The sequence below is a fragment of the Leptonychotes weddellii genome, chromosome 6, assembly GCF_054177405.1.
Source record: "Leptonychotes weddellii isolate Sample4059 chromosome 6, ASM5417740v2, whole genome shotgun sequence".
Lineage (NCBI taxonomy): Eukaryota > Metazoa > Chordata > Mammalia > Carnivora > Phocidae > Leptonychotes > Leptonychotes weddellii.
This window is the reverse complement of record NC_138374.1, coordinates 35,562,115-35,587,027: the sequence shown is the minus strand read 5'-3', so window position 1 is coordinate 35,587,027 and position 24,913 is coordinate 35,562,115. Positions and strand designations below refer to the sequence as shown.

The 24,913-nt window shown below is 39.3% G+C and overlaps 1 protein-coding gene across 7 annotated transcripts in view; it reads left to right on the top strand.

The window, feature by feature from the left end:
- MARCHF8 (membrane associated ring-CH-type finger 8) overlaps positions 1-24,913 on the top strand; it is a 159,382-nt gene that overhangs the window by 43,116 nt on the left and 91,353 nt on the right. For 2 of the 7 annotated variants that reach the window (XM_081823917.1, XM_006728192.3), the window contains exon 1: positions 6,830-6,977. The exons of 1 other annotated variant lie outside the window; for it this stretch is intronic. The gene's annotated coding sequence lies outside the window, so the exon portion shown is untranslated. 4 more of the 7 variants (XM_081823916.1, XM_031038872.2, XM_031038907.2 and 1 more) reach the window with 4 other exon arrangements.

The window sequence follows — 24,913 nt, the reverse complement described above, 5'->3', positions numbered from 1 at the left end:
TGGGTAGCATAGACATTTTAACAATGTTTATTCTTCTGATCCATGAGCGTGGAATGTTTTTCCATCTTTTTGTGTCTCCTTCAATTTCTTTCATGAGTGTTCTGTAGTTCCTAGAGTATAGATCCTTTACCTCTTTGGTTAGGTTTATTCCGAGGTATCTTACGGGTTTTGGTGCTATTGTAATGGAATTGTTTCTCTAATTTCTCTTTCTACAGTTGCATTGAAGAAGTCAAACTCTCTCTCTTCGCAGATGACATGATACTTTATGTGGAAAACCCAAAAGACTCCACCCCCAAATTACTAGAACTCATACAGCAATTCAGTAATGTGGCAGGATACAAAATCAATGCACAGAAATCAGTTGCTTTCTTATAGAATATATTATTTTATACCAACATTTATAAATAGTACTTACTAAAATTTGCACAACACAGTGAAAGCTATAGTTTACCAGAGAATAGTGCTATTGCTTTTTTTTTTTTTAAGGTTTTGTTTGTTTATTTGAGAGAGAGAGTGAGAGCATGAGTGGGGGGAGGGACAGAGGGAGAGGGAGAAGCAGACTCCCCTCTGAGCAGGGAGCCTGATGTGGGGCTCAATCCCAGGACGCTGGGATCATGACCTGAGCCGAAGGCAGACACTTAACTGATTGAGCCACCCAGGTGCCCAAAAAAGATTTTCCTTGAAAAAAATTTCATTTAAGGGGGACCTGGGTGGTTCAGTTGGTTGGGCATCTTGACTCTTGGTTTCAGCTTAGGTCATGATCTCAGGGTCATGGGATTGAGAACTGCTTTGGGCTCCACACTTAGTGGGGAGTCTGCTTGAAATTCTCCCTCTTCCTCTACCCATCCCCCTCTTTCTTTCTCTCAAATGAGTAAATCTTTTTAAAAATTTCATTTAAATACAGTATTCAGTTATTCAATAAATATTGAGCATCTATTAGTGTCATGCGCTATTGTAAGTGCAGCAGATGTAGTGTTTAACTAAATAACATTCCTGCTTTCATTGCATGCTTACATTCTAGAGGAAAAAATAAATATGCCAGATGGAGTATCGGTGTGTTAGGATGCTGTATTCAATTACCAGAGCTGCCATAATAATGTACCACACACTGGGCAGCTTACACAACAGACTTATTTTCTCACAATTCTGGAGGCTAGACGTCAGAGATCCAGGAGTTGGCAGAATGAGAAGAATGTCATTGGTTTGCAGATAGCCACTTCTCCCTGTGTCTTCACATGGTCTTTCCTCCATGCACAGCTGTGTTCTAATCTCCTCTTCCTATGCGGACACCAATCTTAATGGATCAGGGCCTACCCTAATGACCATATTTTGTCTTATCACATCTTCAAATTCCCTATTGTTGAGGGGTGAACTAGGGGCACCCCGCACCTTGGGGCCTCAACCCAGCCGGACCTGAAGGAGTCAGCAAAAGTTCTTAGTCTCATCAGGAGAAGGAATTCAGGACAGACATGGCAGCACAGCAGATGAGTAATGGATGTGGGAAAGTTTATTAAAGTGAAAAATACGCTCTCAAGATATGAGGAGTGAGACAGACACGGAGAGAAAGACAGCACTGTGTTCCCTGGGGGTTGGCTTGGGTTTCTATCTTTTATAGATAGTTGTTAACTAGGGGATAGCATAGTTATTACTTGGGGCAGGAAGCCGAGTTTCTCGCTTTTTCTTCCTAATTTGGTCAGAGGTTTCCTGTCATGGTATCCTCCATCTTGGGTCTGTCTGGTTTGATCTGGCTTCTTGTGGCATGCTGCCAGGATAGGTCTCTGACTTTCCCTGATAGCTGACCAGGACCACCTCATTGTTGGCCTCCAGGTATCCTATTAGAACCTAACTAACTGCTGACTCTATCTCCAATACAGTCACAGTATGAGGTACTGGGGTTTAGGAGTTCAACATATAAATTATGGGGAGACATAATTCAGACCATAGCAGATTCTATATATTTCTGTGGTAACAGATTAACCCCCAAAGCTCAGTGGTTTAACTCAACAAAGTTTATTCCTCACCTATGCAAAATCCAGTGAGCCAGGCAACTTCCCAGGCTAGCTACCTGATGAGGAAATTCAGGCTGATTCGGGCCATTTCCATTGTATGGTTTTGCCAAAGCAACATGTATTCTCTAAGATTGCTGCCCCAGGGGAGAGAGGACTGGAGGGTTGCTCATTGGCTTTTCAATGATTTTGTCTAGAAGTGTATATACATTCTGCTTACAGCCCATTGGTTAGAACTAGTCATATGGCCTTACCCAATTGCCAGAGTTATGGGGGGGGGATGGATATTTAATGAACTGTAAATGTCCCTGCCACAGATGGTATTAAATGCAAAAAACCAAGCACAATAGGGTGACATAGTGTTGTTTTAGAAAGGGTGGTGAAAGACCTCCACTATGAGAAAGTTATATTTAAGTAGTCACAAAGGGAGTGAGGAAATGGGGGAAAGTGTTCTAAGCCTGAATAAACCAAGAAATAGCAAGGAAGCCTGGTAGCTAGAGCAAAGCAAGTAGGGGACAACAGGAAATAAGAGGCTACATCATGGAGGACTTGATAGGCATGAACTTTGGATTTTATTCTGAATTGGGATAATATTGGAGGTTTACATAATTGGACTTAAGTTTTAAAAAATCACTCTGGTGATTGTGTAGAGAAAAGATCGTAGGAGGCAAGGATGGAAGTCAGGAGACAGATACAGTAATCATTCATGTGGGAAGTCACAGGGCTGGGCTGGGATATAGCACTCCTGGATGGTGTTTACCATTCTCTCCTCAAACCACCAACACCCCTTTCCCTGTCTTCACTCTCAACTTCTTATTTTATTAAACTAGGAACAATTGGAAAAGAAATTCTTTTTTTTTTTTTTTAAAAAAAAGATTGAGAAAGAGCATATGTGAGTGGGGGAAGGACAGAGGGAGAGGGAGAGAGAGTCTCAAGTAGACTCCACACTGAGCACAAAGCCCCATGGGGGGGCCCCGATCCCAGGACCTGAGATCATGACCCGAGCTGATATCAAGTCAGATGCTCAAGCGTACCAAGCTATCTGTATCTGTGTCTTCCCACTTCCCTTGCTCATCTAACTATGGATGACCCTTCCAGCCAACTCAAGGATTTCCTTCCTACAGTTGTCACACTCCTGCATTGATATTTTCTCATCACTGGACCATTTCTAATAGTGTATAAATATTTAAACAAAACCTAACCCCCACATCTCCTGCCTGCTGTTGTTCCATTCCTCTGCTCGTCTTTGCAGCAAAAGGAAATCTGGTTGTTGTCACCATTTACTATCTCTGCAATAAGGCTTGTATCCCTACCACTTTATTTTAATTGCTCTGTTCTCAAGTTTTCAAAGATCTCTCCGCTGCTAAATCCAAAGGTCAGTTCTCATTTTACTCAACTTCTCAACAGCAAATGAAATGACACACTGAGGCACTTCCTTCTCCCTAAAACATTTTCTTCACTTAGGCTTTAGAACTCCTCTATTTCATTTCCTTTGGCTGCTCCTGCTATGTTTCCTTTGCTAGTCTTCCCATCTCCGAAGTGCTGCATGAGCAGCCTTTGGATCCTTTATTTCCCCTGCAATTATGCAATTAATGTACTTGGTCAGCAACTTTCAGTGATTTTCAAACTGTAAGGCCATACTGTTACTTGGTTAAAAAATCAGTTGAGTTGGGAGAAGTTTTAAAAAATGGAACAGCATAAAGTGGAAAAGGAAACAGTGAATTATAGGGAGGGTAGATTTGCTTTTTGAAAAATTTAAGGTATCTACATGTATTTGGTCAGTATGGAAAATGTATTTTGTATCCTGGGTTGAGATCAGAGGTATGAAAGTTACTGCTCTGTGTGATCTCATTCAATCTTGTGGCTTTAAATACCATCGACCAATCAATTTATATCTCTATAGCTCCCCTCAGAATTTCATTGTCTTCTGTGCAGTTGCTAACTGTACACCTCTATTTGGATGGCTAATAAGCAGGTCAGATTTAGCGTGTCCGAAATCAAATTCTTGATTTTTTTCTCCCAGCCTGCACATATCCTTTTTTGACTTTAAAAAATAAAAGTCAGTTATTGTACCAGCAAAAATGAATTTATTTGGGAATAGCAGAGAATTGCAATTCAGGAGAAGCAAGGTATAGCAAAAACCTTAGGGTAGTCTAACAAAAGAGAGGAACATTATTTTATGGAGATGAAGGAGGAAGTTGGGAGGGTTTTTTTTCAACAAAAGTCCATTGCAGAAAAGCAAGAATTCAGGGTGATGAGGGTTTCTGATTGGCTGAACTGCTGGCATAGTCAATTTCTTATAGGAGATGCACTGTACATCTTTTCCTATTGGGACCTGTAACTGATGATTCTTTCCTGTTATCCTTTCTTCTCTTGAGGGGTAATCGATAATTCTTCAGTAATTGACGGGGAGTGGTATGGCACAAGAGCTCCCTCTTCTGGCCTCCCAACTCCATTTTAGTGAGGTTTCCCTTTATTAATTTTCACACCCTTCTCCATCTAAGTAAATGACAGTTCCATTCTTTTGGTTGTACAGGCCAAAAACCTTGGAGTCATCCTTCACTCTGTTCTTTTACAAATACCTCTAATCAATCTGAATATCCTATTGGCTCTACTTTTGAAATATGACAAATACTATGTGAAGCAAGACTGTCATTTAGCATAGCATAGGAAGGCCAAAATCAAGATAGAATATACAGCTATAGTGAAATCACATTTTTATGGTTATTAATAAAAAGGAAAAGACATTTAGACTTGGAATCAGGAGACATAAATATGAGGCTGGCTCTACCACATCATAGCTTTGTAACACCTTAGCAGGTTATTATCCACCTCTTTCTCTGTTTGCAAGTCTCCTGTTATTCCTTACATTCATCACTCTAGTGAGAACCCTAGTATATCCACTGTGTTGGATGATATGCTGTTATAGAGTCTTATATAACTATAGTATATCTTATCCTACCTACCAATGCATTTTGTTTGCAACAAAACCCTAACTGAAAAACTAGGTAGGTTCAGCCATTTGGTGGTGACTTCTTTCTTTCCCACAAACTCTAGGAGAGGGTAGGCAATTTTCTTATGTGGGCTGAGGCAGTGGACAGTATACTAGGAGTCGCCACCACCACAAACGGGATGTAGAATTAACCTGCTGCCATAAGGCCAGTGCTCCCCTTGGAGTGAAGACCTGGTCACCCATGAGCAATTCCCTTATTGGTAGCCTTCCATTCTAAATGCAAAGCTTTCTTTGTCATTGTGCTTAGTTTCCCTGCTGGTAATGCTCAACTCCAGTCCAGGTGGCAAGAGTCCAGACCCTGGACCTGAACCCTTTCAATCCATCAGTTGCCTTTCCCTAAGGACTCTGACCTCCTATATATCACTACCGTCTTGCCAAAGGTCATATATGGTTAACATTTATTGAGGACTGTATGTATTGGGCACTTTAAAGTGCTGTGCCAGCATTATTTCATTTCATCTTCATAACTGTTCAGTAGCTACTTTCTTTTAAGTAGATGAAGAGGTTCAGAAATGTTAAGTAAATTGCTTAGATAGAAATGACCGAGTCAGGACTCACCTTGCATTGTCTCCATGCATACTGCCTAACTTACAGACCCCTCTGGATATGTGAATAGTCTTTGCCACTTCCTACAGATTCACAAGCCATAGATTAGCCAATATTTTTGCTTCTCAGGCATGGTCTAGGCATAAGGTATACCAGTGAAAGATACTATTCCTGCCTTTAAGGAACATCTGCTGCCAGGAGCAGCAGAAAAAGTCAACAGGTTGTGGCAGCTGGCCTTGTAACCTATTTTCCGTAGTAAAAGATGAGTGTGGAGAAAACTCATCACTATATTTTCTTCTCTTTGTAATGTTGCATTTTAGGTGTGTTAATGAAGAGGATGTTTGACCTTGCACAGACCTGAAAGATATTTTGAGCCCACTGTTTTGACCCTGTCAGTTTGCTCTTAGCCATGTATGCAACATGATCAGGATTGTATGGAGGAATTAATTATACAATAGATCACTCCTGGACAACAGAACAATTCTGGAATATTTGAAGGTATCAGCTCACAATTCTCTCATGAATTTACTAAGAAATAGTACAAATTAGTCTTTTATGCAATTTATAATGACTATTATGGGAGAAATTGGCAGTGGCTGAAACTTCTGTAAAGTCTGATGGAGGAAAACGACTTAGTAGAAATAGTTACTAAAAACAAGTATCAGCTATAATCAGTAAAGTTTGATGTGGACAAAACCTGAATGCTGAATCAAATATTTATTTAGGTCTGTTTGTATTTACACATACAAAGACTAATTCTCATGAAAATCATAATATATAATTTAAAATAAAAGTTGGAAGTCCCATAAGCCTTCCTCACACCCATTCCAGGATGGGAGTCGGGGTGGGGTAGGCTGTGGAATAGCCATTCACTCCAGATTAGGGAGCGAAAGTAAACAGAACTGTTCCTTAAGGTAAACAAACGCTCCGCCTTCGTTTGCTACCCTTAAGTAAGGAAGTATTTCCATTTTTTTCTCCCAAGTTCAGCATCAGAATACCTGACCGAATTCCCTTCTCCTTTCAAAGCACTAATAATATAAGTGGTCAGGCCCGGGGCTCACAAAGGGATGAAGCAGTAACGGTGGGGGTCTTTCCTCTTCCGCGGCCGGATTGCTTGGGACCCGTCCCCTCTCGCCTCTGCACAGACCGCCAGGACCAGGGAGGCGAAAGGACCGCGGCGCCGCGGCCGCTCGCCCACCCCTTAGCACGCCGCCGTTGCCAGGCAACACCTCCACAACCTCCGCCCCCGGGCGGACACGTGACGCGCACGTCACGTGACGGGACGGCGTCCTCCCGCGGAGGGGTGTAAACAGGCCGGGTGGCGGCCGAGCTGCGGGCCTGCTGCATCCTGGTGTCCGGCATGCTTCAGGCGGGCCGGGGTGGCCCAGCCGCGAGCTCAGCGCCCACCTGAGGTAACTCCTGCGGCCTCAGGACGGGCGTACCTCACGCCGCTTGCAGTCGCTGCTGCTCGCCGCCGACAAGGCCGGCTGAGCCCCCTGCCCCGGCAGGGGGTGTGGCTGCCGGCTGTGCAGTGCGCGACAGGTGGGTTGGGAGTGGGCGGCCACCGAGGCCAGGGCTCTGCAGCGCCCTGGGTCGCGGCCCTGGCGTGGAGCCGGCCGAAAGGCGGCAGCGAGCCCGGGTTGTGGGCCCTTCCGTTCCGGCTGCTCCAGGCTTGCCCCCGAGGCCGGGCCGGGCCGAGCCGGGGGCCGCAGGATCCGTCGGGCTCTGAGGGCCTGGGGCTGCCAGCGTGGAGTCCCAGTTGAAGTCCGGCCCTTGCGGGCTGTGAGACCTTGGGCAGGCCAGCCTCAGCCCTGGCCCTGGCCTCAGTTTCCACATCTGTAACGAATGTCTGGACTAGGTGATCTTTGAGGACCTTCCACTTTTGACGTGTGTAATCTCGAGAGAGACCTGTATACTTTGGACGCTGCCAGAGGGAAAGCTTAGGTAGATATTTGTCTTTTAATTGCTAAGTTCCTGTTTGTCTTTAAATTTTTCATCTGACACGATTTGGATTCTTGTTCACCTGGGTGAAGTTTTTAATAGAAAACTTTTATACAAAGTAATGGTTTATGTTGCTGTTTTTTTCAGGCTTTTCTGATACAACGAAACCTTTCTTAGAACTTCCTTTGGAAGTCCAATTAATTAAAAAAAAAAAAAAGAAAAAAAATCAAAACCTCTGTCTGCCTCCCGGTCTTCCTGCTCTACTGCAATACCCCTAAGGGCCCCCAGGGATCACAGGTTGAGAAGCACTGTTACACTGTTGAGGTGTTCTGTGTTTGTTAATTTGACAGGCTCTGGAAGATGAATCTTTTGCTTACGTGGAGTTTTCTATTATTTTTCCTTCAACTTTGTTCGACCGTATGTCATACAATTAGAGAGACAATTAGTATATTTTGCAGATAGACTTGGAAAAGACCCCCAAATTTCCGATGGACCTGTTTCCATCTTTTCTTGCATTCCGGGCCCAAGGGATGTGAGTGTATGTTTATAACAGTGAGACTTAATGCTCATTGCTGGCCTAGTTGCTCAGGTATAGAATGGGAGTGGAAGACTTTTTGCAAGACTTATTTAGACCCAACTGAATGGATTAGGACATTTCCTCCGAAAAATACATAAGTTGGGAAAGTACATGACTTAAAATTGTTAGAGCCATGGAATAACATGATCATATCACAAATTTTGAAACTCTGGGTCTTGAGAGAACTGGGTTTAGGAGAAAAGGAGGTTCTGTTTCATATAGTGAGTGAATGTATAAACAATATGAAGTGGTCTGTAGACCAAGAATTATCAGGATGATTTTTTTTTTTTTAAGAGAAATGCTTAGTTTCCTGGTTTGTTTTCAAAGACTAGGGTTGATAAGAGATTTACTGAAACTTGGAAGTTTGATACTGAAAGAGGAAAACCATAGCCTTTTACAGCTCGTCCACTTGGTGCTTCTGTGAGGTGAGCCAGAATCAGAGGTTGAAAGGACTATGAACGGAACCCAAGGAGACCTAGTGGATATGTTTTCTCTTTTTAAAGTAACTCATTTCCTTAATCTTTGGTGTAGGTTTGGGTTAAGTCACCTCTTTTCTTTAGGTCTCAGTTTCTGCTACAAAGTGAGGAAATTGGATTGATTACTGCTCCATTTGTTGGCTTCAGTTAGGGTTGCCAGATAAAGTACAGATAACTTAGTTTAAATTTGAATTTCAGGTTAACGGTGAAAAAGTTTTTAGTATAAATATTGCATAAGGCATGCATTATTTACTTTTTTTATTTTTTTAAAGATTTTATTTATTTATTTGACAGAGAGAGAGCACAAGTAGGCAGAGTGACAGGCAGATGGAGAGGGAGAAACAGGCTCTCTGCTGAGCAGGGAGCCGGATGTGGGGCTCGATCCCAAGACCCCAGGATCATGACCTGAGCCGAAAGCAGCCGCTTAACAGACTGAGCCACCCAGACGCCCCAAGGCATGCATTATTTAAAAAAAAATCCATTGTTTATCTGAAATTCAAGTTTACCTGGGCTTACTGTATTTTTATTTGATAAATCTGGTGACCCTACTTCAACATTTTTATCTCCTTTAAATTAGTTCCAGGAAGAAATTATAGATGCATAGACAGGAATGAATTGATTCAACCAGTCAAGACTCCCTGTTTGTAATCAGCAGTAGTGTGTAGTTCTTGAGAAACAGCTCTATTTCACTTGAGGTCCTTGTCATGAAGCAGTTCCTTTTCTGCCATAAGCACATAATGTTTAGGTTTATACTTTTGGTGGTAAACAATTTTTTTTTAATTTTTAAATTTAAAAAAGATTTATTTATTTTAGAGAGAGAGAGAGAGAGCTTGAGCAAGCACGGAAGGAGGGAGGGGCAGAGGGAGAGGGAGAGAGAGTCTTAAGCAGACTCCATGCTGAGCCTGGAGCCTGACTAGAGGCTCCATCTCATGACCCCGAGATCACGACCTGAGCCGATACCAGGAGTCAGATGCTCAACCATCTGTGCCACCAGGGTGCCCCGGTAAACAATTTAAATATCTGAAAGCAAAAAAAAAAAGCTAAATTTTCTAAAAGTAACAAATTTGGGTCATGAAATGGTATGTACTATTTTTTTTCTGTGAAAGATGTAACACTACCTGTCCTTCAGTTATATGATTGACTTTAAGACATGTTCTAAGGCAGTGGACTGTTCTGATGGTAAATAATCTTTCAGGAAGTTATTATGCCTTTGATTTGGCCCCCGGTGAATATGGAAAATAATCAGTGTATGCACTATAAACATTTTATATTTTAACTGACCACTGTTAATCTTCTATTTGCTATATCTTGAAGAATTTCAGTGTTGAAATTCTTTTTCAAGGAGTATAATTATTTAATTCCTCAATTTTTGAGTTTTAAAGAAAACTAGGCCAAATCTTTACTCACCTCTCTCTGAAATTGCTGAATTTTCAAATTCATTCATTCATTCAGTGGTCAACAAAAAATTGAGTGCCTTCTATAGCCAGGCTGATTAATCAGTGTTCTAGATCTTCAGGTGCTTATCTTTTTTTTTTTTTTTAATTTTTTTAATTTTAATTTTTTTTTAAAGATTTTATTTATTTATTTGACAGAGAGAGACACAGCCAGAGAGCGAACACAAGCAGGGGGAGTGGGAGAGGGAGAAGCAGGCTTCCCGCGGAGCAGGGAGCCCGATGCGGAGCTCGATCCCAGGACCCTGGGACCATGACCTGAGCCTAAGGCAGATGCTTAACAACTGAGCCACCCAGGCACCCCTTCAGGTGCTTATCTTTGACAGAGGAGTTAAATCACATGCATTCTAGGGATAATATGATGAGGGCCTTGAAGTAATACAAATACTGTGGAAATTGAGAGGAGGATGAGAACCCATCAGTTGATAGATTGAGTGGCAGAACCTCCTAGAGGAGGTGGTATTTAATCTAGATCATTGTGATAAAGGATTGGGTCAGGAAGACAGGCTTACAGAAAGGTAGGAAGAAGCAGAAAAAGGCAGCGAATCCATCTCTGTTCTACAAAGCATACACTTTGTTGGGTTAAAAGTAATTGGTAATATTGTTTATATGTAGTTTTTGGTTCCCTGTGATACTCTTCATCTGCATTAAGTATATTGGAATTAAATTTCTTCAGTGTGTATCTATATTAGAGAGATCTTCAGATGTCAGTGTAGCTCTCTGAAAAAAATGTTTATGAAATGTGTCACATGTACAAAAATGTGTAATTTGCATATATAAAGCTCAAAAAATAGCATATTATCACACCGTTGAAACCTGTGTGCCCTTTACTGATTAGACACCCACTTTCCTTCTCTTCAGAAGTGACCACCGTACTGAATTCTATCATTTCTTTGCTTTTCTTCATAAACTTATTTTATATGTATACAACCCCCCCAGACATTGTTTACTTTTGCATGTTTTTGAACTTTATGTAAATGGCATCATACTATGTGGATTTTTTTCTGAGACTTTTCTACTTAGGTTACTATGTTTAATTCATGTTTTTCCCCCCACCAAGTTTCCACCCATGTTAGTTTTTACCAAGGGTAAGGATTTCGCTGAGGTAAACACCTAGGATTGGAGCTGCTGCTTGTAGGGTATGGGTATCTGTAGTTTCCAAATATTGCCAAATTACTTTCCATTGTGGTTGTGCTGTTTCAGTTTTCTCCCCGCAGTGTATGAGAGTTCCTATTGCTATCCTGTCTACATGCTCTCTATTATTTCTTATGAGCAAATCATATATCTAATAAGAAAAGTTTAGTATCCAGAGTATGTAAAGAAGACTTACACCTCAACAATAAAAAGAAAAAGAACTCATTTTAAAAACAAAGGATTTGAATAGACATTTCTTCAGGCAAGACATACAAATGGCCAATAAGCACCTGAAAAGAAGCTTGATCTCATTAGCCACCAGGGAAGTGCAAATCAATACCACAATGAAATATCGTGTCATACTCACAGGGATGGCTGTGATCAAAAAGACAGATAATAACAAGTGTTGCAGAGATAGTGGAGAAATTAGAATCTTCATACACTGTTATGGGGAATGCAAAGTGATGCACCTACTTTGGGAAGCAGTCTGGTACTTCCTCAAACAGCTGAACATAGGGATCACAGATGGCACAGCAACTCCATTCCTAGGTTTACCTAAAGAAAAATTAAAATATATATTTACACCAAAACTTGTATGCAGATGTTCACAGTATCAGTATTCATAATAGCAAAAAGTAGAAACAAATGTATGCCAGTTGATAAATGGATAAATAAAATGTGGTTTATATATACAGGGGAATATTAGCCATAAAAGGAATGAAGTACAGATTCATGCTACCACATAGATGAACCTTGAAAACATGATGCTAAATGATAAAAGCAAGTCACAAAAGGCCACATATTGTATGGTTACATTTATACAAAACTTCCAGAATACACAGATCCAAAGAGTGAGAAAATAGATCGGTGATTGGGAGTTGGGATGGGGGTAGATGGGAGATTTGATCATGAGTAATAGGTTTCTTTTTAGGATGATGAAATGTCCTGAAATTGATTGTGGTGGTGGTTGCACAATTCTGTGAATATGTGAAAAGCCATTGAATTGTACACCTGAGAGAAGGGAGGATATTAAAACAAAACAAAACACACAGAAGGTTGCTACGTTGTGAGCAGCCCCATGGAGAGGCCCATATGATGAGGGATCAAGACTTGCCCACAGCCACATGACTGAGCTTAGAAGCAAATTCCTCCTTACCCCCTTTTACACAGAGCCAAGCCTTTAGATGATCCTATAGCCTGGCCAGCAGTTTTGACTGAAGCCTTATGATAGACCACGAGCCAGAGGTACCCAGTTTAGCTGCCTAGATTGCTGACCCATAATAGTAAATGTTAGATAGTAAATGTTCATTGTTTTAAATGAGTTTTGGGGTAATTTGTTATGCACAATAAATAATACGTGAGCATTAACACTGCATTATGTGTTGCCTTTCATTTGGTGTCGTGGAAGGCCATGATGGTTAAATTCATAAACTATAATTGACTCTTTTTAATCTATCATTTTGTTAACCACAACTCATGACCAAGAGTAATACATTTCTTGAGATATTCTCTAAATTATTGGTGGGGGGAGAATTTATGCTTAGAATAGGTTCAACTTGTTTTATTTTAATTTTTTGTTTATTATAATTTAAAAATTTTGTAATCCTGCGTGATGCATTATGAATCTTTATCAACCAGGGCAGGCCACTTCCAGACCATATAGCAGTACAGAGTATTTCTCATATTGTCATGATCTTCTGGTAACCCTTTTATATTTACAAGTTGTGGATGGTATTAATATATTTTAGGCAGATTTATTTTATTATTTATGGCTTTAGCAAAGCACTCAGACAATAGTTATTGAGACAAAACGGCAGTTCCCTAGAAGCAGCCTCATTTTACCATATGAAAGGAGGGTAAAGAAGATTTTTTTTTTCCTTTGAGTATTTCTGTATTTCAGTTGAAGAATGATTGTTTGACTCTATGGGTAAGGAACTCATGTGGGTTTTGAAATTTGATTTTAAAAATGAAGACATGTTTTGGGGCACCTGCGTAGCTCAGTTGTTGGGCATCTGCCTTCGGCTTGGGTCATGATCCCAGGGTCCTGGGATCGAGCCCCGCATCGGGCTCGAGCAGGGAACCTGCTTCTCCCTCTCTAACTCCCCCCTGCTTGTGTTCCCTCTCTCACTGTCTCTCTCTGTCAAGTAAATAAATGAAATCTATATAAAAAAAAAAAATGAAAACATGTTTAAAAAGGTTTATTTAAGGAGTCTCTTTGGCCTTTATTTTTCTTACCCTTTAAAAAATGTAAAAGATGTGTATTTATTAATATACAAAGGTATCAGAAATATTGTTATATGAAGAAAAGCAGGCCATAGAAGTTTTCTCCTAAAAGTTTTATAGTTTTAGCTATTATATTTAGGTCTATGATCTATTTTTAGGGTTTAGTACTAAGTGTATGTGGTATGGAGATAGGGATTTAGGTTCCTTTATGAATACACAGTTATTTTGGTATCATTTATTGAAAGATTATCCTTTCCCTATTGCATTTATTGTCATTCCTGTATTCTTTGCCCATTGCATTACCTTGCCATTTTATGTTGGAAATCAATTGGTGATACATCTGTGGATCTATTTCTGATTTCACTCTTCTGTTGATTTGTAGGTCTGTCCTTATGTCAGTACCATACTGCCTTTCTTACTGTAGCTTTATGTGGTTTGAAATTGGTTAGGATAAATTCATTACCTTTGTTCTTTATTTTCAAAGATCTGCTTCAAAGAACTGTTTTTAGTTTTGTAGTGTACATGTCATGTACATATTTTGTCAAGTTTGTATCTTAATATTTTATGGTTTTTGATGTTATAAATGGGATTAAAAATCATTTTCCACTTGTTCATTGCTAATATGTAGAAGTACGTTGGTTTTGTGTATTACCTTTGTATCTGGTAGCTTTTCTAAATTCACGTACTACTGCTAGTAGTCTTCTTGTTACTTTTTAAGAATTTTCTACATACGAGATCACTGAATAAAGACAATTTTACTTCTTCCTTTCCAATCAGTATGCCATTTCTTTCTCCCTGCCTGCCTGCCTTCTTTCTTTCCTTCTTAATCTCTTTCTTTGACCTCGTGCATTGTCTAGCACCTCAAATCCAACATTATGATAGAAGTGGTAAGCAGACATTCATGTTTTATTCCCAGTCTGAGGGAGAAAGGATTGAGTCTTATGAATGATACAACAAGCACTAAGTATAAAAATTTTTAAATGTTAAATTAGACTTAATAAAAATTAAAAACTTATGCACTTTAAAAGACGCTGCTAAGAAAAATAAAAGATATGCTACAGAATGGGAACAGGGGCGCCTGAGTGGCCCAGTCGGTTAAGCGTCTGCTTTCAGCTCAGGTCATGATCCCAGGGCCCTGGGATCGAGCCCCGCATCGGGCTCTCTGCTCAGCGGAGAGCCTGCTTCTCCCTCTGCCTGCCATTCTGCCTATCTGTGCTCTCTATCTCTCTGTCAAATAAATAAATAAAATCTTTTTTTTTTTTTAAAAGAATGGGAACAAATATTTGTATTTCATATATCTGACAAAGGACTTTTATCCAATGTGTATAAAGAACCTCTATAAATTGTTAATAAGGCAGACAATCCAAATTATGAAATTGGTAAAAGATTTGGACAGACACTTCACAAAAGAAGATATTTGAATTCACAATAGGCACATTTAAAATTCTCAATATATTCAGTCATTTAGGGAAATGCAAATCAAAATTATAAACAACTCTTTGCCTATAAGGATGGTTACAATTGAGGAGATTGACTGTATCAAGAGTTCGTGAAAATGTAAAACAACCAAAACTTACATGAATTGCTAGTAAGAGTTAGCTTAAATATGCATTTATGGGATGATCCAGCAGTTTTACTCCTAGTCATAAAAGATTACATCACAAATGATTTACAACCAAATGTTCAGAGATCAAAACCGGAAATAGCCCAAATGTTCATCAACAATTACACAGTGGAATACTATTCCACAGTAAAAAGGGAACTACTGATAATATCATGGCATGAAATTGAAAAACATTTTGCTGAGCAAAAGAAGCTGGACACAAAACAGTGCATACTGTATAATTCCATTCAATTCATCTTAAAGCCAACAAAACTAATCTATAATGAAGCAGTTTAGTGATTGCCTAGGGTCAGAGGGGGAGGAATTGACTGCAGAGGGGTAACAGGGAATTTTTTGCAGTAATAGAAATGTTCTGTTTGATTTTAATTGGTTAGTGGTTATACTGCATATACTTTTGTCAAAACTTTTCCAACATTACACTTAAAATGGGTATTTTATGTAAATTGTGGCTTAATATAATTTATTTTAAAAAAGCAAGGGTGTAAATAGCATTTATAGAATAAGCATATATGTGTTGTATATATAGTATTTCTATGTAAAATTTTTAAGTGTATGTATGCACACATGCATAAGAAATGTCTAGAAGGATGTTCAGCAATTGTTACTGATTATGTCTAGATGGTGGGATTTTAGGTGATTTCGAAAGAATGAACTTTCCTATAGTATTTGAATTATTTTTTTCAGTGAACATGTCTTGGCAAAAGCAAAAAGAATATTTTTTTTTGTTATCTGAAAGTTTTATCCCTTGATGTTTTCATCTTTTAAGTATTGAATAAGCATTATAATAATATGTTTAGATCTTAAATACTTTTATTCTGTAATCACCAATTAGGAACAAAACCTTACATTACCTTTGATGCCCCTTGGTCCTCCTCTCACCCCATCTTTTTACCTCCCCCCAGACATAACTGATGCCCTAAATTTGCGTTTATTATTTCCTTGTTATTTTTAATAGTTGTATCACATTTGCCTCTCTAAGCTATGTTCCACTGTTGAACTTAATAACTAGAATCATACTGTGTGTATACTTTCATCACCTGCTTTTTTTATCCCACATAATATGAGACTTGAGACTCACCCATGTTTCTGTATGTGGTTGTAGTACACTGATACGTAATTGTTATATTGTATTACATTATATGGATATTCCATAACTTGATCTTTTACTCTTGGTGAATAATTGGATTGTTATTTTTTTCCTGTTATGAGCAGTGGTTATGTGAACATTATTTTTGAAGTTTATTTATTTATTTTTGGGGTAATCTCTCTATGCACTGTGGGGCTTGAACTCACGACCCCGAGATCAAGACCTGAGCTGAGATCAAGAGTTGGACGCTTAATTGACTGAGCTACCCAGCCACCCCTGATTTTTCTCATAACAGTGTTGAAGTGCCTGTTTTCTTTTTTTTTTTTTTTAAGATTTTATTTATTTATTTGACAGAGAGAGGGAGAGCACAAACGGGGGTAGTGGCAGGGAGAGGGAGAGGAAGAAGCAGGCTCCCCGCAGTATAGGGGGAGCCCAATGCGGGACTCCATCCCAGTACCCTGGGATCATGACCTGAGCCGAAGGCAGTGGCTTAACCAACTGAACCACCCAGGCGCCCTGAAGTGCCTGTTTTCATATATATGTCTTTGAACATTCATGGAAGTATTAGTATAGTAGAGAGTCCTAAAAGTGGCATTGTCTGGCCAAATGAGATTTAAATTGTGTAGTGGCAATTGTTGCCCCAATTTTTATTTCAGTCTATACTTCCCCTAATAATGTGTAGGTACCTTTTTTCCATTCCCTTGCCCGTATTATCTGTTACCAGTCTCTATATTTTTCTGTATTTTAAAATTAATGTTTAAGTTTTCATCAAAATACTTGGATATTGTTTAAAAATAATGAACACAGAGGCAATTTATGTTTTCTTATTTCTGTGGTAGTTACCTCCATAGTTCTAAACTTAATGCTTATACATATTATTGATTTTTCAGTTTTAGATTATACATTGCTTTCCTGTTATGTGGATTTGGGCATCTTAAATTCCTCACTTACCTTTTTTGCATTCCAAGTATGGTTATAGCCCTATTTTTATTGAAATAATAGTCAGTGACCACTTAATTGCCAAGTAGTAGTCTGTGACTACTTTTTCTTTTGTACGTATCTTTTTAAAGTTACCTCTTTTTTCAGTGACATAACTTTTCATGTACACATTCTTAATTTTTACCAGATGCTCTCTTATATCATCTATAATATCTTTTCTTATCAATCTCTAATTTTCTGGAGACCTTTCCTCCTAGAGCCTTCCATCATCCTGCTTTAATGTGAACCTGAATTCTCTGGGCTTGCTGCTCAGTCACTATGTGGGAGACCTTTATCCTGGCCAGTTTCTCAGAGAATCATCTGTTCTTTCATGTGTATTAGTCTTGGTAATTTAAGCCCTTGCTCCTCAAAATGTATTCCATAAACCAGCCACATAAGTATCATCTTTGAGCTTGTTAGGGAATTACAAAATCTCAGGCTGCATCCTAGATCTACCGCATCAGAACAAGATGATTGGTATGCACTGAAAATTTGGAAAGCCCTGGGCTGTGTGTTATTGACAAAATATTGTTGTCATGCAAAACTTAGCACAAGATGGATGTAACTCTTTGAGCTTGTTAGGGAATTAACAAAATCTCAGGTTGCATCCTAGATCTACCGCATCAGAACAAGATGATTGGTATGCACCGAAAATTTGGAAAGCCCTGGGCTGTGTGTTATTGACAAAATATTGTTGTCATGCAAAACTTAGCACAAGATGGATGTAACTCTTCCATCTGCCTCCAGGCTGACAGTTGAAGAGAGCTGGATGGAACGTCTCAGTGAATGTTTTCAAGGGCCTACGAGTGACAGATAGTACTCTCCCCATATTATATTGGCCGGCAGCCTGTCACATGGCCTCTCACAGAATTGCAAGAGAAACGGGAAAATGTAGTCTCTGGTTTGCCTGGGAACAGGAAACTATGTAGTAGGTAAATGGCATTGACTCTGTTTTAGTTGGTCATTCTGGTCCCCAAACTGTTTCATTCTTTTTCCCACACACAGAGCACACTAATCCCCTATCCAACCAGTCATTGCCTTCAGTTCATAGTACAGGATCTCTATGCCTGGCTGGCTGTCAAGTCCACATCAGCCTTTCTTGTTCAGGTGAACTAAGAAGACGTGTTTGCCCCCAGCCCCCCAAAAAATATTCTAGTAAGAATACAGCATCATTAGTAATCTCATTTGGAAGGTGAAAAGCATAGAGAGACAGAAGTCACTCTTCTGTAACAGTTCTTTAATCTTTATGGGCAGAAAGGATGTTTCTTAATTAGACTCTGGATTTTGTTCCCTGGGACAAACCCTCACATTCTTTTTTCTTCATGGCCCCAGGGACCATCCTCTCGGAGGTTCTCTTTTTTTTCCCCATTGTCTTATTTGTCGACATCCCACATCCAAATTTGATGTTCAGAGCATGGTCTCCTTGGGTATTGTGAAGTTGGTCTTTTGTAGAAGGTTGGGCTCCCAGAGATAGCTGTTGGGTCTTGAACAGTCAGACCTTCTAAATTCGGCCTTCCAGTTTTTCTGCCAGTGTGTTTCCCTTAAAAACTTAGCAGACTCATTATCCATTTGCTTCCAGTCAATCACAGTGCCAATAACCAAATTTGTTTTTGAGACATAATTCTCAAATCTCCTTTATTTTTCTGCTTTCTTGCTTCTATTCAATCTCTGTCTTGTTTCAGTGGAAGCCATCTGTAATGTCATGTTATAATCTGATTTTCTCTGAGCTTATTATTTTCTTGTAATACCCTGCTAGAAATAGCTGGTAGTAACCAACACACCATAGTTTTCAACTTCTAGTTTTGTCAAAACCCATAGAGCTTAAAGTTCATCAGGTGTGTGGTTTGTCTTCTGAGAGCCATCAGCAGAGTTTCTAAATATTTTCCCTTGCATAACATGGATCATCATCTTTTCATTCTCTAATAATGAAGTTCCTCATTGCCTACAAAGTGATGACTAAATAAATACAACTTATTTAGGTTTTTGTTATGACAGCACCCTACTTCTGGTAGCTGTTTCTGGATGGGGAGGTGGCCAGGGGACCAATTGTTTTATTTATAGACTTTTATTGTATCTCTGCTTTTTAGCCTGTAGCTTGTTCCCATTCATAACCTGAAGCCTGAGCCTTTGGTGGTTTTTTTTTTATAGGCAAATTAGTTCATTTTTTAAACAGATTTTATTTATTTGAGAGAGAGCATGCACACGAGAGGGCACGAGTGGGGTGGGGGAGGGGGAGAGGGAAAAGCAGGCTCCCTGCTGAGTAGGGAGCCCTATGCAAGGCTCCATCCCAGGACCCTGGGATCATGACCTCAGCTGAAGGCAGATGCTTAACTGACTGAGCCACCCAGGTGCCCCAAATTAGTTCATTTTGTATCTTTATCCATCATTTCATGTATTTTACATTGTGGCCTTCTTCACCTTGCTAAGTTATTAATATTTCCATATTTTCTCTCTTCAGAAAACATATTGAGATCTTTTTTTTTGTCTGCTCGGGTGCCCCCTCTCATTTGTAGCCTTATTTATTCTTATTTATACCTTTTTTCTTTATTTATTAGTAGTTCTTTGTCAGATATGTGCTTTGTAAATATTTTCTCCCAGTCTGTAGCATTTCTTTTTACCCTTTGCAGAGCAAAATTTTTTATATTTATGAAATCTACTTCATAAATTTTTCCACTTGGGGATCATGACTTTGGTGTCAAGTTTCAGAACTCTTTGGCTAACCCTAAATCCTAGAGATTTTCTTCTAGGTTTTTTTCTCTCTAAAAGTTTTATAGTTTTATGTTATACTTGTAAGTCCATAAAGTATTGAATTAATACCTGTATAATGTGTGAAACTTAGTTCGAGGTTCATTTTTTTTCACTGTTGTTTTGGCACCATTTGTTGAAAAGCTACCCTTCCTCCATTGAACGGCTTTATCAAAAATTATCTGGGCATATTTGTGTGGATGTATTCTGTTCCATTGATTTATATGTCCCTTTGGCAATAATTAGGTTTATTTCACTGATTCTAACCTAGGGCAAAACTAACACCTGTAGATGGAAGGGAAAGAGCTCTTGACTCAGCATGATATGGACACATTTTTACAGCTACTCCTGTCCCAACATTGAAATGGGCCAGGGGCGCCTGGGTGGCTCAGTCGTTAAGCGTCTGCCTTCGGCTCAGGTCATGATTCCAGGGTCCTGGGATCGAGCCCTGCATTGGGCTCCCTGCCTTCTTCTCCCACTCCCCCTGCTTGTGTTCCCTCTCTCGCTGTGTCTCTCTCTGTCAAATAAATAAATAAAATCTTAAAAATAAAATAAAATAAATGGGCCACCTTAGGTGCTTCCTAACACTGAAAGGACAAAGGCCAAGTTAAGACTGGCAAGTGATGCTTCAGAGTCAGATCAAAGCTATTTCTGCCTCAGTCAGGTGTTGGTGCTGGGTGACTTCTATAAACCTTCTGGCCTCCCATGGGTGGAAATCATGACATGATAAAGTTGTTAAAATAATCAAGAAAAACCATATTGTAGTGTGACAAAATAGTCGCAGATTTTAACTGAATTATAACAATGACGTTCACATTCTAAATTTCTCTCTGTAGTTTCTTTCTTTCTTCCTTTTTTTTTTTTTGGTAGTAGTGTTAGACTAAGTGTTATTTGTTCTCAATTTTGAAAATGTTGCTCCTCCTAAGTCTTGTGTAGTTTTTGATAATTCATCTGGGAAGAGCAGGGCTATTATTTTCTTTGTTTTGACTGATCTGTGAATGTTTGCCACTTTTAAGCTAAGCTAGGAACTGTGAATTTGGGTTCTTGGGTCTTGCTAAATTTGTTGTTGACTGTGAGTGCATTGCCAACTGCTTTGGAGATGTTTACCAATCTGGATGGGCAATTTTGATAGTATTCTTACTGTTTCTGCTATGAAGCAGTCTTTGAAGAAGTATATGTAGGGGAGCACACCCTTGGGGGAAAAAGGTATTCTTATTACTTTTATTGAACTATAATGCTCTTTTTCCTACTTCTTGAGGTAGAATTTGGTCACCAAAGGAACAGTTAGTTGTCTCACCCTGACTTAGCATCTGGTTGAGGACGTTGTGTGTGTATGTACATTTCCTAAACTACCTCAGGTCTCCTTTACCTACTGGGTGTCCTCTTCCTTCTGAGTTGGAATTAGATTGTACTGTACTAGTGGATATCACTTTACAGCAGGTTTTTCATTGTTAGCACTACTGAGGTTTGGGGCTGGATAATTCTTTGTTGTGGGAGGCTATCATGTACATTATAGGGTATTTTTTAGCAGCATCCCTGGTGTCTTCTTACTAGATGCCAGTAGCACCCCCACAGTTATGGCAATCAAAAATATATCCAAAAGTCCCCTGGGTGGCAAAATTGCTCCAGTAGAGAACCACTGACTTATGGATGCTTTTCCTCCAGCCCTCTGCCACAGTAGTGGTCATCCTACTCCTATCTGGTTTCTCCATGTTGCTGGCTTTGTTCATGACTTCCTCCCTGTGACTGTGCTCTGCTCAGCTAATTAGGTGGAAAGTTGCCAAGTGGAAGGTGGGGAATAGGGCAGAGATAGTGGAATCAATGGGGAATAGGGCAGAGCTGGCGTAAGGTGTGGCCCTGGGTAGTGGCTGATCCCTGCAACACACGGATTGGGTGTGTTTTTTGGTAGCAGCTAATGATTAGACTTAAAAACAAATGTTTTTTGATGTGAAAGTGAGCTGACAGTGACAGTGGTATCATGCTCATCAGGTATGTGATGTCTTCATGCTGTCTGAAGCCTGCCTTGGGAGTCTGGGGTTTTGAAAGAAACCTCCAGGGATGTTCTCTTGTTAATGTTTTTATTTGAAAGAAACAAAGAGGAGAGAGACCGCTTCCTGGTGAACTTCCATGTTCAATTTTGATTTCATTGTTGAGGTGACTTTAATAGCTAGAGTTAATAGTTTTTTTACATATATGAAGCAAGGTAGGAGAATTTGTAAATATGAAGCAGCAAATGTTTGACGAGTGTAGCTGGGGATGGTGCCATGCCTTCAAGAAAGGCTGAATGCTGAAGAGCGAAGCAGGTAACTTATAATGATGCCACGAGGTAAGGAGAAGCAGCTCTGTCTTGGATGGGGGCAGGTGGTGAGGGGTGAACACGGAGAGCTCTCATAGATAACTTGAGAATTGGAACAGGTGTTCACAGTGCTTGTTTATATTCAATCAGTGTTTGTTATTAGTACTTCTATTCTGTGTTTCATGGATTTTTTTTTTTTTTTTTTTACCCAGTCAGGGTCATCCTTGAATGCCTGTTTTTATAAACTTTATTCTCTTAAAATTTATTGCTTAATAGTCCCCATTTTAAATAACTTTTAATGACTGCATATTGTATTTGTGATTATATCCTAATTTACTTAGCCATTTCCCTATTGTTAAATATATAGCATGCTTTAAAAAAGTTTGCTACTGTAAATATCCTTTGATGAATATCTTTGGGCATACGTTTTAAATCCACAGTTCAGATGACTTCTTTAGGATAGGATAGTATTATGAACTAGAATCACGGGGTGAGATGATGTGGATATTTTTAAGGTTTTTGACTTATATTTATGAACTGCTTTACTGAAAGTTTCTTTTTTTTTTTAAAGGTTATAATTAACACTCTCACTAACAGGGTTTGAGTGGCCATTTTAAGACATGCTTGCCAACTGATTTAAGAGATGGAAAACATCTCGTCTTTCTTTGCCTATTTAAACTATTAGCGAAGTTGATTTTTTTGTTGCTTTTCCTTTATTTTTTCTTAAATTTTATTTTATTTTATTATGTTAGTCACCATACAATACATCATTAGTTTTTGATGTAGTGATCCATGATTCATTGTTTTCGTATAACACCCAGTGCTCCATGCAGTACGTGCCCTCCTTAATACCCATCACCGGACTAGCCCATCCCCCACCCCTCCCCTCTAAAACCCTCAGTTTGTTTCTCAGAGTCCATAGTCTTTCATGGTTCGTCTCCCCCTTCTGATTTCGCCCCCTTCCTTTTTCCCTTCCTTCTCCTAATGTCCTCCATGCTATTCCTCATGTTCCACAAGTAAGTGAAACCATATGATAATTGACTTTCTCTGCTTGACTTATCCTTTTTAAGTTTATTAGTTTCTTTTATAAATAAGCTGGACATGCCCTTTTCCCATTAATCTTCTGGGGTGTTACTTTTTTTCTCAATGTTTTATACAGTTTCTTTATATATTAAAGGAAGTAACCTTTCGTCTATCATATTTGTCAAAAAGTTTTCCAGTTTTTCAATTACGTCTTTTGTGTTATGTGTTACTTTTTATTCTGATACAATTTTAAACTTACAGAAGTATAAGAAGAATACAAAGAATTACCACATATCTTTTACCAAGATTCACCAGTTATTTATATTTTACCCACTGGCTTTATCGTGTTCTCTCTATGCATATATATAAATGCATGTTTTTCTTTTCTTTTTTTTTTTAAAGATTTTATTTATTCATTTGACAGAGAGAAAGACAGCAAGAGAGAGAACACAAGTAGCGGAAGTGGGAGAGGGAGAAGCAGGCTCCCCACCGAGCAGGGAGCCTGATGCGGGACTTGATTCCAGGACCCTGGGATCATGACCCGAGCCGAAGGCAGCCGCTTAACTGACTGAGCCACCCAGGCGCCCCAAAATGCATGTTTTTCTGATTAATTTGAATCTAATTTGTATGTTTCCCAAGAACCAGGGCATTCTCTTATATAACCACAGTAAAATATTTGTCAGGAATTTAAATAATTAGGTACAGTACCTAATCCACAATTCATATTGCATTTTTAACAATTGTCCCTATAATGTCCTTTATTGTTCTTTTGTTTTCCCTGTCCAGTATGCAATCCAGAATCACACTGAATTTCTTTTTCTGTCTGCATGCATCACTTTATTGCCTTTGCCAAAAATTATTTGACCATGTGCCAAACTAACACAGCCATTTGGAATGGGTGGAGATTGCAAACTCTTGTCCTTACAGAATGGACACATGGTGTCCCTGTTTAGATGATTCAAAAATACCTATTTGGTATAGTCCATAAGGTGAGCTGTAAGTGACAGTTAATAAGTCAGGCTGCCTGAATGAAACACTGTTGAGACAGCTGAGTTACTAACATTGCTAGAAAGTGGGATGGTGAATAACAGGCCTGGGAAGCTCAGGTTTATTTAGTCTCCTTTAATCTGGCGTAGTTCCTCAACTTGTCTTTGTCATTCTTGATACTGACATTTTTAAGAGTAGAGATGAGTTATTTTCTAGAATGTCCCTCAATTTGTGCTTCTCTGAAGTTTCCACATGGTTAGATTCAGATTATACATTTTAGACAGGGAGAATACAAAAGTGACGTTTATTTTTCTCATTGCAGCATATTAGGAGCCACCTGATGATAGGTAGTTTCAATATTGGTGATAAAATCAAACACTTGGTTAAGTTGCTGTGGGCTAGATTCCTCCACTGTCAAGATACAGTTTTTCCTTTTGAAGTTAATAATTATTGACACTATATAAATACTGTGTTCCGCGACCAAGTGGGATTTATTCCTGGGCTGCAAGGTTGGTTCAACATCCGCAGATCAATCAACGTGATACAATACATTAACAAAAGAAAGAACAAGAATCATATGATCCTCTCAATAGATGCAGAAAAAGCATTTGACAAAGTACAGCATCCTTTCTTGATCAAAACTCTTCAGAGTATAGGGATAGAGGGTACATACCTCAATATCATAAAAGCCATCTATGAAAAACCTACAGCGAATATCATTCTCAATGGGGAAAAACTGAGAGCTTTCCCCCTAAGGTCAGGAACGCGGCAGGGATGTCCACTATCACCACTGCTATTCAACATAG